This window comes from Canis aureus, chromosome X (assembly GCF_053574225.1).
Source record: "Canis aureus isolate CA01 chromosome X, VMU_Caureus_v.1.0, whole genome shotgun sequence".
NCBI classification, from domain to species: Eukaryota; Metazoa; Chordata; class Mammalia; order Carnivora; family Canidae; genus Canis; species Canis aureus.
In genome coordinates this window covers 104,748,963-104,764,824 of record NC_135649.1, presented here as the reverse complement: position 1 = coordinate 104,764,824, position 15,862 = coordinate 104,748,963, and the positions used below count along the sequence as shown (strand labels likewise).

Genomic DNA, 15,862 nt, shown 5'->3' with positions numbered 1-15,862 from the left:
TTATTGTTTTAGGTCTTACATTTAGGTCTTTGGCCCATTTTGAGTTTATTTTTTGTGCATGGTGTAAATAGGTGGTCCAGTTTCATTCTTTTGCATGTAGCTGTCCAGTTTTCCCAGCACTGTTTATTGAAGAGATTGTCTTTCCCTCATTTTATATGCTTGCCTCCTTTGTCTTAGATTAATTGACCATATAAGCATGGATTTATTTCTGAGCTCTCTATCCTGTTCCATTGATCTATATGTCTTTTTTTTGGTGCTAGTACCATACTGTTTTGATTACTACAGCTTTGTAGTACAGTTCGAAATCTGGGATTATGATACCTCCAGTTTTGTTCTTTCTCAGAATTGGTTTGGCTATTTAGGATCTTTTGTGGTTCAATACAAATTTTAGGATTATTTGTTCTAGTTCTGTAAAAAATGCTATTGGTTTTTTGGTAGAGATTGCATTGAATTTGTAGATTGCTTTAGGTAGTATCAACATTTTAATATTAATTCTTCCAATCCATAAGTACAATATATCTTTCCATTAGTTTGTATCATCTTCAGTTTCTTTTATCAGTGTCTTCTAGTTTTAGGTCTTTCATCAACGGCCTATCATTTTATCTGTAAATATTTTCATAATGTATCTCTAAAAGATAAGGATTCTTAAGAAATAATCACATCTTCATTACACTTAATCCAATTTAACAATAAATTGTTTATATCAGCATATATCCAGTTCATATTGACAACAATCCAGTGTTCACATATCTCTGTCTCATTTTTTTATACTTGTTTGTTTAAACCAAGATTGAAATAAAGGTCATACATTGTACTCGATTAATAATATCTTTTAAATCTTTTTAAAAAGATTTTATTTATATATTTGACAGAGAAAGAGAGAACAAAAGTAGGCAGAGCGGCAGTCTGAGGGAGAGGCTCCCCACTGAGCAGAGAGCCTGATATGGGGCTCCGTCCCAGGACCCTGGAATCATGACCTGAGCCAAAGGCAGATGCTTACCAGACTAAGCCACCCAGTGCTCCCTTTTAAGTCTTTTCTTATCTATTGGTTTCCCCTCAAATTTTTTGCTATAGTTTATTTGTTGAAGAAAGCAGGTCCTATCGTGTTTCCCATCATCTGAATTTTGTTGATTGCATCTCTGTAGTTTCATTGATATGTTTCTCTGTTCCCTGTATTTCCTGTAAATTGGCAGTTAGAGCTAAAGAGTTGATTAGGTTCAGGTTTGATTTTTTTAGTTGATGGCTTTGTGTACTTTGATCATGAGGCATATGTCTAGTTGTTACTCTGGTTAGCAGCCATTGCTGATTGTTGCTTAGATCCATTAATTCATCTGGGGTTGCAAAATGGTGATATTCTAATTCCATCAAGGCTTCTTCATGTATTTGTGGAATTATTAAAAGAAAATTCCCTTCATCAGCTATTTGTTTAGTCTGAGGAACAGGTCATACAGGATCAGTGCTTCATCTTTCCCTTCACTAGTTTTCAAAACAGTGAGTTGGTTCTCTACCATTTTGCAAAGGTGATCACTTTTAAAATTCAAAATATAATACACATACTATAAAATTCACTCAATTGTACAATTCACTAGTTTCTAGTATATTAACAAAGCTGTGCAATCGATCATTTTTAAAAGTGTCATTATAAACTCACAAACATACTTGGTGAGTTTCATTTCACAGCAGTTATTCTTTTGACATTCAAATTTTTTCATCTTTAGCCAACTAGAGCCTCTTTAAACTGGCCCCTGAGACCTTTTGACACACCCCTAGTAATTTTGACATTTTCTTTTCTTGCTTTCTGTTATGAAGAGATATTCCTGGTTCACTATGTACTTTTCTGCTCCAGCCTAGGAATCAGTCATTTCTTCCAGAAACCCTGGTTCTGTTAGTGGAAAATTGTATATAGAGGCTTCAGTCTGGTCACCTGACAGGTCATTGTTTCTAGGCCTCACATATCGATTTTCACCTTTTTAGTGGAGCTAATTTGTTTGCTGTGTTCTATGATTTATAATCCATGAGAATTTGGCTATTGATGACTTTCAGGAACTAAACAATGTCTTATTCAACTAATGACTTGTGTGAAAAAATACTGTTTGAAAATCACCTAATTGTCAGTCACTGTTTATTTTAAAATTATTTCCCTTGGGGAGGGTGTGTGGCTTAAAGGCTCAGATTAAAAATTCTTACTTGACATTAATTATAGCCAGCTGAATTCCAACATGATGCAACTTGCTCATGTTAAGATAAGTATGACTTAAGTATCAAGTATCAGATAAATGGTTCATTTTTATAGGGCATGCTTAGTTCAATAAAACTAGGGCCTTTCTAGGGGAAAATGAATATTTTTCAATCTTTGGGATATGAAATAATGAATTACCACAACTTCATTCAAGAAGGTCTCTATTTTCTAAGGCAGTAATTTATGGTTTCCCATTTGGATTTTCATCAGTCGGTGATGTGGAGTGAAAATAAACAGCTTCTTTTCTTCTTCTTCTTTTTTAACAGCTTCTTTTCTGACTAATCTTTCTCTGGAAAAGTGATTGAAAGGCCTCGTATTATTTCTGGCTCAAGGACCTATAAACATGTCAGAGATTTTAGTTAAGTTATTAAAACACTGTCAAAACCTTGAGTAGATGCTTTTAACTATCTGATATACATTAACAGCTCTGAAGAAACAAATAAATTTTAGCACATAACCCAAACCCATCTAACTGCATTGAAACCATCTATCCTGTATTCACAGCATATACCTTTGAAATATTCTGTTCTCCATCTACCTAAATAAAATTTCCTTTTATTGTGTGCTTATTTAAGCAAGAAAATGAAAGCACTTAAGAATGTTTTTATTCTGCCACACACAGCCTCCTTATTCGCAGTTCCCAAGGGCAAGCACCACATCTTTTGACTCTCTGTGCCCAGAATTCTATAGGTCCCAGATACGAAAACAGTGAACAAAAAGTATCAATGCAAGATAGGCTGTCCTTCAAGTGCCATGTTGTCAGGTCCTGAATCACTCAGTGCTTGATTACCAAATGCTTTCATTGATGTTAGGTGTCCTCTAGCTCCAACTATGAACATTTTCATCAACTATGTTTTGTATGTTATTATAACACTGAACAATTTCTGATCTCTGTTTATACTTTTTTTGCTCCTTCATTTTGAGTATTTTATATTCAGTGTACTTCTAGTAAAATGATTTTTATCATGCAGTGTTGTTTATGGCCTTCTATAAATGGATTTGAAGTACAAGTTACTTTCCCTTTTTTGACAACTTAAAAAAGTATAGTTGAGCTCATCTGTACAATCATCTGTAGGGTTATTTGTTGTACTGCAATGAAGTTTTATCTAATGTAATTAACAGAACTAGGCCATTGTTTCCTCGTTTCCCAACAATTTAACAGTCTCTTTTGCATGAAAAGTAATGGCACAGGGCTCTTGAAAAGTCTGAAGACCTAAACTACTTCTGGACTTCTAAATTGAGGAAACATCTTTTTCATTTATAATCCTTGATACTCTTTTTTGTAGTGCTTTCTACTGGTGTACTTAGAAGTATTTGAAAAAAAAAAAAAAAGAAGTATTTGATGGTAATGATGGAAGAACTAACAAGAATGCTGACATTAGGTTTTTGTATTCATGCTGCTTATAGCTACATGGTGATGAGACCCCATTCTTGACATACCATCGCATTAAATGGAGGCCATTGGAAAGTACTTAAAATACTGGTTATCAATTTTTTGAAATTATATTAGTGTGCACACACAAGCTATTTCTCATTTTTTTACTTGAAAAAAGTTAGCTTTATTTACCTTTCTGTATCACAACAACGTAATGCAATTTTCTAGACATGGCAAAGACATGTTGTCATTCTTTCTCAAAAATGAAAGGAAATTTAATCTCTTGCAAAAAAATCAAAGGTAAAGCCTGGGAGGGAAAATTATCATCCAGTACGTCCTTTGAGATTTCTTGTTATTATACCTTTGTTTTTCCTTCTTGAAAGCATTTTATAACTGTAAAATGTCTGAAGGAGTGGACAATTTGCATTCTGGGAGTTTTAAAAAGTTATGACAGGAACCTAAATACATGGCCTCTGTATTTAAAGAGACTTCACATCAATATGCTATTTGCTTTATAACCTTTGTGTTCTTCACTGTTTAAAAATGTTTTTAGTGAATTAAAGAAAGAAAACATGTCAGATTCTGGATTAATATAAGGATTACATCGTTTAAGGTTTAACTAGTAACTTATAGTTTGGGTCCCAAGTTCAGTATGGAAAGAGTGTAAAAATTTAATGGAAACACAAATACACATTTTTGGAGTTGATAGATGCTTGTTTATCAAATATGCATTTTTCTAAGTCTTTTTAAACTTTAAAAGGCTTAGTTTGTAAAAAAAAAAATCCATACCCACTTCTGCTACCTCTCTATATTACAAACTGTGAAAAATTCATTATTTATGAAACAATTACACGAGACTTAAATTTCATAGGCTCCCAAACTCTGAAATACAGATATATAGAAAATATACATTAAAAAATCCTGTTCATTGCAATGTGCGAAACCAGTTTGAAAAGGTAACCCTTTTCCTCATCTTTGTATCCTGCAAACTAATAAAATAAGTTAGGTTCTCTGACTGAATGCTTGTTTAAAAAAAAATTAAACGGTTGGTAGTAGCAGTAGGATAACCCTTCTCCCCCTTCTCTGTGCCCACACACCCATTTAGACTGGCAAGCCTATTTTCATTTATTTCAAAGATTTTTTTTCTTTCTTTTTTTTTAAGCGAAGGCAGGGGACGGCGGGGATTGCTAAATTTATCTTCTCCAGCCACAGGGATGAAGAAAACACATTTACTGCGGGCGGGGGTCTGAGGGCCTGCAAACAACTCGAGCAGGCGCCTCGGCCAAGACAGGCGCGGAGAGGCGGTAGGTCTCCGGGGAGGGCCCGGGGGGCGGCCGAGGCCCGCGGGAGATGGTGGGGGGCGGCCAGGCCGGGTCGGGTGCCGGCCGCCTGCCTCTCCACGGGGTCGACGGACCGCGGCCCCGCGCGGGCTTTACGGCCGAGGCGGCGGCAGCGGCGTGTGTGTAGCGGCGGCGGCTGCGGCGGCGGGCGGGAGCGCGGAGGAGGTGGAAAGAAGGGGGGCGCTGTCACGGAGACTCCGGCCGCCGGAGACCCCGCCACAGCAAGGCCACTGGGCTCCCCGGTCGCGGAGCGTGAGCGGCGCCGACCCGGGGCGCCAAGGGGACACACCGGGCGGAGGAGGGGGCCTATCTACCCTTCCGCATTTTCCTGGGTCTCTCTCCCGGGCGGTGACGTGACGTGCTGACGGCGGGCCCGTGCCGGGGAGCTGGGCCGCTTTTTGTCAGCTCCGAGCTCGGCCCCTCCTCCCTCCCTCCGCCCGCCCCACCAGCCGGAGCCCGGCCCAGTGCTCCAGAGAAAGGCCGGCCTGCAGCACCCGCCACCGTCGCCGACCGCCCGCACGCCCGTCCGGTGAGTTCCGGGCGCCGCCGCGGCCGTGGGGCCTAGCGCGCGCGCAGCGGCCTGGTCCCGGCCTGGTCGGCGGCCCGCGAGGCGCCCTTCCGCGCTAGGCCGGGCGGTGCGGCGCGTGGCGCCGAGCAGGCCCCGAGGAGGCCGCAGTTAGGCCCGGGGAGGAGCCCGGCTGCCCCGAGCGGCGGCGGAGGCGCGCTCCGTGAACGGGCGGGGGTTGGGGGAGGGTCGCCCGGTGGCCCGGGAGGCGGCGGAGGGGCGTCGGGTCGGCGCCGCGGCCTGCCCGGGGCACCGCGCGGGGGCGAGGCCTGGCAAGAAGGCGAAGGCTGCAGGCGTGAGGTGAAGGCCGCAGGCCGGCCGGGCCGATTTTCGCTATGTAAATATCGGCGAGGGGGGGAGGGACGGGGGACAAGATGGCGGCGGCTCGGCGCCTGCTGCAGGGAACGATTGAGGGGGTTGTCGGGAGGGGGAGCCGCCATCTTGAAGGCGGCGTCTGAAGAGAAAATTCCGCTACAGCCCGTGAGGGGGGGTCGGAGAGCGGGCGGCGGCGGCGGCTCCGGTGACGGGCCCCCGAGGCCCGGCACGGCAGCCTGTGCGCGCGGAGGGGGCGTGCTTGCTCCCCACAGCGGCCATTGCCCTTGCCGCCATGATGGGCGCTCAGGCTCTAGGCGCTCGGCGGCAGCGCCACCTTGCTGCCCTGCCTCCCGCAGCCCCGTGACTGGCTGCTGCTTCCGCTGCATTTTAACTGAGCTGCCGCAGGCGGCCATCTCGTCCCTGGGCGTCCCTGGCCCTGCGCCTTTCTCCCGCTCCTGGAGCAACCCGAGGGATGTCGGGACGGGTGGCAGCCCAGGCATCTGGGCTCGCTACGGCAAATGGAACCTCACGACATTTTATTTTTACTCCACGTCGTACGTGGCTATTATGGTGCCCTCGATGCGGTTTTGCAGCACTCTCTGCTTTCTCTAGTACCCGAATAAAGAAATAAAAATAAAATTCGATAGGAACAGTTCTCATCACGCTTTTATCCAACGGAGGGGAAAGTGTAATTTGCACAACACGAAAACAGAGCAGTAAATTTTTTAAGGAGTCTTTTGAACTCATTTATTTGAAAGCAACTTTCTAGAAAAGGTCCATTTAAGCTATTAGTGATCTGTTGGTATTAACTTTTTTTTTTTTTTTTTGAGGAGTAAGGAGGTCAGAAAGTTTATTTCCTTAGTCGTGCAGTATTTATTCATCTGCTTGCCATGGTTTTTTTAGTTTCTTTATTTGACTTGAAAAATTCTTAGGTGGCATTCCGTCCCTGAGAGGACTTTTGATTGCACACTGCAGAACTCCCCTGTAAACTTGGAACCCAGTGTTAGCGATGCACTGTGCTCGCTGATAAAGAAAGATTAGAAAGGTTCTTGGGATGCAGACGGTGGCTGCAAGAAGTTCGTTGTTCAGAGGCGGAGGAGTCCTGGTGAATTGCACTCAAGTGCTGCGGGGGGGAAAAAGGTACAGCCAATTACGGGGGTTCCAGAGGAAGGCAGAGTTTCCATTTGGAGCGTGAGGAAAGGTTTCCTGAAGTAGGTGACATTTTTGAGGTTACTTAAGGATGGGGAGGGGGGCTTTGTTAAAGCAGAGGTAGCCGGTGGGGAAAGGGCATTTCAAGGGTGAAGTTTCTTCACAAAGTAGCAAGTATTTGAGAAAAACAAACCAGCCAGTATTTGTAGTTTGGCAGGAGTCGATGGTGAAGGTAGGGGGGTGATGAGATTTCTTGCTAGAGAAGGTGCAAGGGTTTGCTTGCCAGGTGGAGGGGCTTATACGTTGGAGGTGGCCAGGGCAGCCCTTGCGTAGAAGGATGATAATACACCTGAGCTGGGCTTTATATTCACTTAGCAGTTCCATCGGACTAGGAAAAGTTTCGAAGTTGAGAAATAGAGTGTTTTCACTACCTGAATGATTATCAAAACTGTTCCAGAAGTTCAGCCAGTTTTGCTACCTTTTCAACGACCGGTTTGTACTAAAGAGCTGCTCCTCTTTTCTATCCTAACTTTTCACTCCAAATAACCTTTAGCTCCGAGTTATAATTTCACTAGTAAACAAAGAGTGAGAGGGTTCTAACTTTTCATTTACCATGGTTGAAAATTGCAGCACTAGTGTGTTTCGGATTACTTTATGAAGATGAGCAATGAACCTGTAAGTATTCTCATGGTAATTTTTTAAGAAGTCAGTTTGAAAAGTTAGAAGAAAGATTACTAAAAAGGCAGCAGCCTTCAAATGGTTTTTTGCAATCTCAGTTCTTTACTCTGGTGAGAGTGACTACCCTTTTGTTTGAGAGGGGACTAAGGATGTTAGCTAAGCCAGACCTTCTCATGTTTTGGTTAATATTTGACTGTCCTAGATTCACATGTGGGGAATGTGTTTCTTAGAATTTTATGAACTAAATCTATAGGTAGTATAAGTATTCACTAGAAAGGTGTTTGTTTTTCCATTTTCCTGGACTGCAAGAGGTCAGAGGACTGATGCTCCATGAGAGGACAGGAGGGATCTGAAGATTCTCATGTTTATCGTAAGGGGCCATGGTTTAGAAAAGTTGGAAAAACACTTGCATTTTAGGATGCTGACTAGAAGCAAGTTGCTAAGCTAGTGGGCAGTGGTTGTTGAGATGGTAAGGATAAACATAAACTTAGAAGAACCAGTTGCTTTATATCTTGACAGCTGGGAAGGACGTAGAGCGCTAGAAAAAAAAAAAAAGAATTGAATAGCTGCACACACAGTGCAGCAGCAGTAGATGTTCCATTATAGGAAGAGTAGATGGTTAAGATTGAGACACAGGTTGTATAGTTAAGACTGATAAATGAATGGGTTAGAAGGATTACTATTGAAAACTATTAAATATGAAATGTTATTGCCTGAAAGGGTAGACCTTGATCTGGAAAACTGGTGTAACACCTTATTACCCAATCATTTTGGATAAATGAAGTGTTGGTTCTTAATTTGTGTGTATATTTCTGATAGATGCAAGTTTCCTTTTTAAAAAACATGCCACAGGGCATTAAAATTTTTTTCTTTTCCACATTGCTCTTTGTAAATGCTTCCTCTCTAACCCCATCTGGACAAATAATTGTCATGGATGACCTTGCTTGTGTATTTGTGTTTGTGCACACTGGCTATTCCAGACTTGATTTTTTTACTCAAACTCCTCCACCCGTCCTTGAAACCCCTCAGCCTCACAAAGATTACCTAATCTTTTGCTTAAACCAGAAAGATACACAACAATCTGATCTAAGCATTTGAGTTTCCTTCCTTTCCACTGCACATTCTTCCTCTGTCTCTACCTAGGCTTCCCTCCTGTTCTTTCCCTGCAGGAAGAATTGGCCTCCTTCATGCCCACAACTGCTCTGCCTGTTGGCGGCGCCGCCCCCCCCCCCCCCTCCCCGCCTGGGACAGGGCTCTCAGTGATTTTGCTGTTGAATCATTGCCCTCTAACTCTGCTAGTGCCTTTCCCGCGCTCCTTAGAAACATTCCTAGCTTTCTTTGCTCATCTTACAAAAAACCCTCACTTGTCTTCTCAGTCCCTTCACCATTACTTTTATTTCTTTTCATTGCACTTATTCCTGAATCCACTATTTCAGAAATTGGGAAACCTCCACAACATGTATCAAATAAAAGTGTTCTTTGTTTCAGAAACTGTGCATTGTCTCTGTTTTCTATCATGGAATTTCCCTCAAGGTCAGTCCTCTGTCCTTTTTCTTGAATTTTCACTCTTGGTTTTAGTGTCCTTTACCATGCCCACCCTCTTTTCTAGCTTCTCCTGTAGTATTTCCAGTTGTCTACTGACCATCTCGATCCAGGTGTGTTACTGGCTCAACATGGCTGAAACCAAATTTATGTGGCATATTGGAGATGTCCAGTACTATTTGTAGAGAGTCTTTTTTCTTATTTTTTAAATCCTCAAGTCTTGCTGTCTAGCTTTTTTTCTTGTTATTGGCACTATTGTTTTTCCAGGCTCATTCTTTGTCTCGTATCAGTGCGGACAACTTTAATTTAGCATTTAACCTATTCTGTTTTAACTGTGTATTTATATTTTTTGTCATCTTTTCTAAACTCTGAATGTAGGGGATCCCTGGGTGGCTTAGTGGTTTGGTGTCTGCCTTTGGCCCAGGGCGTGATCCTGGAATCCCGGGATCAAGTCCCATGTCGGGCTCCCTGAGTGGAGCCTGCTTCTCCCTCTGCCTGTGTCTCTGCCTCTCTCTCTCTCTCTCTGTGTCTCTCATGAATAAATAAATAAAATCTTAAAAAGAAAAAAAAAAAAAACCAACAAAACTGTGAATGTAGAGACAGGGTCTTCTTTATTCTTATCCTCGAGCAGTAGCTGGCACGTGATCATTATCTCTAAAAACAATTATGTCAGTTATTGGTGACAAAACTTCTTGTAGTTTGATTAGTTTTCAAGTATTAAAGCATCTAGTCTGTGTGTCCTTTGACCAAGGAGTGTACATTTTAAGGCACACTACATGAGCTCGGTAACCCCTTCCCCCACTGCTTAACTTTTTGGGGTTATGTGATCAATCTGTTTTTATTCCTGTCAAATTATTTTCCCAAACAACTTTTTAAATGTCCAGGTATCTCGGGGCACCTGAATGGTGCAGTTGGTTAAGTGTCTGGCTTTTGGTTTTGGCTCCAGTCATGATTTCAGTATCCTGGGAAGGACTGGTTATGATCTCAGGATCCTGGGACCAATCCCTGCACAAGGCTCTTGAATTCAGTGCAGAGTCAGGTTGAAATTCTCTCTTCTTCCTCTGCCCTTTCCACTAGGGCATGCTGTCTCTCTAAAATAAGTAAATCTTTAAAAATAAATCCGGGGGGATCCCTGGGTGGCGCAGCGGTTTGGCGCCTGCCTTTGGCTCAGGGCGTGATCCTGGAGACCCAAGATCGAATCCCACATCAGGCTCCCGGTGCATGGAGCCTGCTTCTCCCTCTGCCTATGTCTCTGCCTCTCTCTCTCTCTGTGACTATCATAAATAAATAAATAAAAAAACTTTAAAAAAAAAATAAATAAATCCGGGTATCTCATAACTGTACTTTTTTTGGAGGAAGCACACTTTAAGGAATTCTCAATGAGAAGTAGGTATAGGATTTTTTAAAATACATTTAACATTTTTAAATTGTGAAATATTTCAGAACTGAAGAGCAAGTATCACCCAGATTTAACAGAACTTTAATAGCTTATTAAGTATTTCATAACTTTTTTTTTGAAGAAATAAAATCTTACAGATTGATTTAGAGTGCCCCCCCATCCCATTCCTCTTTTTTGTGCAAGAAGTAACAATTGTTTTAACATGTATGTACCAAAACTATTATCAGGTATTGGTTTTGGTGTTTTAACTTTACATAAATGGCATCCTACTGCATATGTCATCTCGTATTTTTTTCACTTAACATTGTGTATTTGAGATTTATCCATTTTGTATGTGGATCTAGTTCAGGAGTTCTCAGAGTGTGCTCTAGGAATTCCCAGGGTTCTCTAAGATTCTTCTGGCCACATTCCTATGTGCACTGCATGAGTGCTATGCAGAGGCTACATGATACATGATGTCATAATAGGTTGAACACAGAAGCCAGTTATGGGAATCCAGCTGTCCTCTAGTAAGCCTCTCTTTAAAGAGATTGCAGAAATGTAAAATAATGCTACTCTTTTCACTGATTTGTTTTGAAAAATAATTATTTTAAAATAAGTGTTATATTTATGTATAGTTGGTTATTTTTAATGAACTAATATTTTTAAAATGTTTCATCTGATTTGTAATAAAAGTATCTATAGATAGAACCCACATAAAGAAAAATCGTTTGAGGTTCTCAATTTTTAAGAATGTAATAAAGGGTTCCTAAAACCAGTAAGTTTGAAAACTGGTCTAGCTCATTTTACTTGTATTTCAGTGTATAAATATACTGTGGTTTATTTATCTATTCTTATGGAGGGGCCATTATGTTGTTTGTAGTTTTGGGCAGTTTCAAACAATGCTGCTGTGAACATCTTATACAGGGTTCTCTCTTGAGATTATAGATGTAGAGTTGCTACATTCAAGAGTACATTTGTCAACTTTACTGGGAATTGCCGAATCATCAAATCATGTTGTAGCCGACACTCCCACCAGCTGCGTATGAGCCTCTATTTCTGGAGACTACTGCCAAAAGATTAGCCTTTGCAATTTTTTCCAATCTGTTGAGTATAAATTGTATCTCATTGCTATTTTCACTTTGCATTTCTTAGATTACTATTGAGGTTGAGCTTTTTCCTCCATGTATTTATTGGCCATTTGAATTTTCTGTGACTTGCTTGTGCCTATCCTTGGGTCTATTTTTCTATTGGCTTGTTCCTTTTTCTCATTGGTAGATGGATATTCTTTTTATATTCTCAGTACAAATGATTTGTAATTTTACATACTGAAAATACCATTTCCTAGTTTGTGGCTTATCTTTTAGTTTGTGTAGGATTTCTTCATGTGAAGGTAGTCCGTTTTCTCAGTCTTTTTTTTTCCTTGATGGCTTATGTGTTTTTTTTTTATCTGTAAGAAATTCTTCCCTTACCCCAAGGTCATACTGATACTGTGCTTTTTCATATTAGGTCATTAATTCATCTGGGATTTTTTTTTTCTCTCATGTGATGTAGGGATCTAGTTTTATTTTTTTAAATATGGATTCATTGAGTAATGCAGTTTTTCTCCCCACTGACTTATAACGAAACTCCTGAGGTTTATTGTAGTCTCATATATACATATCTGTTTCTAGTTTCTCTTCTGATTTCATTGATCTGTTTGAGTCTATATCTGTACCACTCTGATTGAATACTGATTGCTTTATAACCAAATCTTTTTTTTTCTTTATAATATGTTCTTTTTCTTCAGGACTTTTAAAGCTGTTCTCTTTGTTTTTGGATCAGTTTGTCTATGAAAAAGTCAGATTTTTATTGTATTTGTGTCATATTTATAGAATAAATATATAGACACATATAGATGCATGCTAAACAGTGGAGCTGGGATTTGAATCTTAGCATGCACTGCTGCTTTACATAAAGTTCTTGCACAACTTTTGTTAGATGTTTTTTGCTGGATACTATGCAATATTTGTTGTAAATAGGATTTTGTTATTATTTAGTTATTGCTAATGTATAAGGAACACTACCGACTTAGGTATATTCATCATGTAACCTTGCTGATTTTTGTTCTTACTGTAGTTCATAGACTCTGAGATTCACTTTCCCCCCGTACATTTTAGCATTTATAGAATCAAAATAGGTTTTCAATAGGTTGCTTTATAATCATTGTTGTTCAGGCAGTAGTCATGATGTGTATTACATTGCATACACATGCACACAGTTGGTCAAGACTCTTCACTTTGTCATCACCTAAATTTTTTCACTTTGTCATCACCTAAATTTTAAATGAGTATGTGCATTGTTGTGCTGTTTACTTCATGCCAAACAGTACAACTGAGGGCAGAAGAAATTGTGAAGTGGATATCTGACTGAAAAGAAAATCCTGTAGATAATGGAGCATTTTAAGAAAAGCTGTGTCACCAACAATCCTCTTGGCAGAGGACAATATTGTTAAGAAAGATTGAATGAATAGCTTTGAGGAAAAAAGCAGTCCAAGATAGGACCCTGAATGTGAAGTTTTAGGAATTTCCAACCAATTTCCTTTTGCTTCTGTTTTTTTGTCTATATATTTGCAAGATATGATAAACTGTGTAAGTCTAAAAGAATGGCCTCAATCTAAAATGAAAATTCTGGATAAGGTATGGCATCAGTTTAATTGGCAGTGCTTTTTCTTAGTTGTATGTAAACAAGGGTGCATCTTAGAGTTGGTAATATCTTTAGATTGAATGAAATGTGTGAGTAATAACAGTTAATAAATCATTTGTATTTTCTTTTTTTTTTTTTAAGATTTTATTTATTCATGAGAGATACAGAGAGGGAAGCAGAGACATAGGCAGAGGGAGAAGCAGGCTCCATGCAGGGAGCCCGATGTGGGACTTGATCCCAGGACCGCGGGATCACACCCTGATTCGAAGACGTGCGCTCAACTGCTGAGCCACCCAGGTGTTCCTCTTTTGCATTTTCTAAGTAGTTGAGTGTGAATCATGAAGGTTTTATTTTTTATTTTCCATTAGATTTTGCCTCCTGTTTTTTTTATTATTTTTTTTGGAACTGCATTAACTAATGCATTTAGCACAGTGTTGAATGGAAGCATTGGTATCAGGCATCCTTCTGTAAGTACTTTAATGGAGTGCTTCTAATATTAAAAATACTGTAGTGGGGTTTTTTGGAGGGGGTAGATATTATTTATTAGTTTATTTTCTATTTATTATTTTAGAGTTTTTGTCTTAAATAGTTGATTTTTCTAGTGCTTTTACTGCCTGTTGGTATGATGAATTGCATTTTTTTTTTTTTTTTTGTAATGTAGGCTCCATGTCCAGCATGGAGCCCAACATGGAGCTTGAACTCACTGGAGATCAAGACCTGAGCTGAGATCAAGAGTTGGACCCTTAACCAACTAAACCACCCAGGCATCTCTAGATGCTGTGATTTTGACATTAATTGATTTTTATTATTTCTAAATATACTGTGATTTTCAGTATTTTCTTATTGCCCATTGAATTATTTAGAACTTCATTTTCAAATTTATGGGACTTTTTTTGTTTCTCTGATATTTGTTTCTAATATTATTGTATTATAATTGGTTAGCATTGATATGTAAAAATTAATTGTATTTCTCTATACTAACAACAAATAATTTGAAAATCAAATTAAAGCCAGTACCTATTACTCAGCCATAAAAAAGAATGAAATCTTGTTATTTGCAATGATATGAATGGAGTTAGTATTTTTCCTTTTAAGGATTTTATTTGTTCATGAGAGCACAGAGAGAGAGAGAGAGGCAGAGACACAGACAGGGAGGAGCAGGCTCCATGCAGGAAGCCCAATGCGGGACTCGATCCCAGGACTCTGGCATCATGCCCTGAGCCAAAGGCAGATGCTCAGCTGCTGAGCCACCCAGGTGTCCTGGAGTTAGAGAATATTAAGCTCAGTGAAATAAGTCAGAGAAAGACAAATACCATATGGTTTCACTCATATGTGGAATTTAAGAAACAAAACAAGCAAAGGGGGGAAAAGGAGAGAAGCAAACCAAGAAACAAACAACTATAGAAAACGAACTAGTGGTTACCAGAGGAGAAGTGGATGGAGGGATGGGCTAAATAGGTGATAGGGATTAAGGAGTGCACTTGTGATGCGCACTGGGTGTTGTATGGCAGTGTTGAATCATTGTATTGTGTACCTGAAACTAATACTGCACTATGTGTTAACTGGAATTTAAATAAAAACATACTAAGACCTTTAGTAAAAGCTTTACTAAGAAGTAAAACAACTAAGTTAGTGGGGAGAGTTACAATGTCCATGGATGAAAAGTCTCAATATTATAGAGACATCAGTTATGATATACAGAGATTCAATGCAATACCAAAGAAAACCCCAACAGGACTTCTTTTTTTTTTTTTGGATAGACCAATTCTCAAATTTATATGGAAATGCAAAGGGCCAGGAATAGCAAAGGCAATCTTGAAAAAAAAAGTTGGAAGACTTACACTACTATATATCAAAGCTTATTATAAAGTTATAGTGATTAAAACAGTGAACACAAAGCCAGATTGATCAATGGAATAGTCTGAAAGCAGACCTACATATATAAGGTCAACTGATTTACAACAAAAGCATATTGGGATTTCGATTGAATGTAGAGGCTAATTCAGGGAGAATTGAAACTATTCATTCAACATTGAAGAACAAAATTTTTTTAAGGTTTTTATTTAAATTCCAGTTAGTTAACATATAGTGTATTATTCCCAAACACCTATTTAACCCATTCCCTCACCTACCTCCCCTCTGGTAACCATCAGTTTGTTCTCTATAGTTGAGTCTGTTTCTTGGGGTGCCTGAGTGGCTCAGTCGGTTGGATGTCTGACTCTTGGTTTCAGCTCAGGTCATGATCTTAGGATTGTTAGATTGAGCCCTGAATTGGGTTCCACACTCAGCAGGGAGTCTGCTTGAGATTCTCTCCTCCCTCTGCACCCTACCCCACCCTCTGTGCTCATGTTTATTTGCACTTCTCAAAAAAAAATTTTTTTTCTTTAGAGTCTGTTTGTTTGCCTCTCTTACCCCCTCATTTGTTTATTTCTTAAATTCCACATGAGTTAGATCATATGGTATTTGTCTTTCTCTGACTTATTTCGCTTAGCATAATACTCTAGCTCCATCCATGTCATTGCAAATGGCAAGATGTCATACTTTTTTATGGCTGAGTAATATTCCATTGTGTATATATACTACATCTTTTTTTATT

At 39.8% G+C, this 15,862-nt stretch overlaps 1 protein-coding gene across 7 annotated transcripts in view; it reads left to right on the top strand.

The window, feature by feature from the left end:
- Positions 1-15,862, top strand: part of ZFX (zinc finger protein X-linked) — a 95,365-nt gene that overhangs the window by 32,725 nt on the left and 46,778 nt on the right. For 2 of the 7 annotated variants that reach the window (XM_077887858.1, XM_077887859.1), the window contains exon 1: positions 5,169-5,483. The exons of 1 other annotated variant lie outside the window; for it this stretch is intronic. The gene's annotated coding sequence lies outside the window, so the exon portion shown is untranslated. Of the gene's footprint in view, positions 1-4,887; positions 4,919-5,168; positions 5,484-5,830; positions 5,857-7,023; positions 7,046-11,090; positions 11,112-15,862 lie in introns of those variants that run through there. 4 more of the 7 variants (XM_077887861.1, XM_077887862.1, XM_077887865.1 and 1 more) reach the window with 4 other exon arrangements.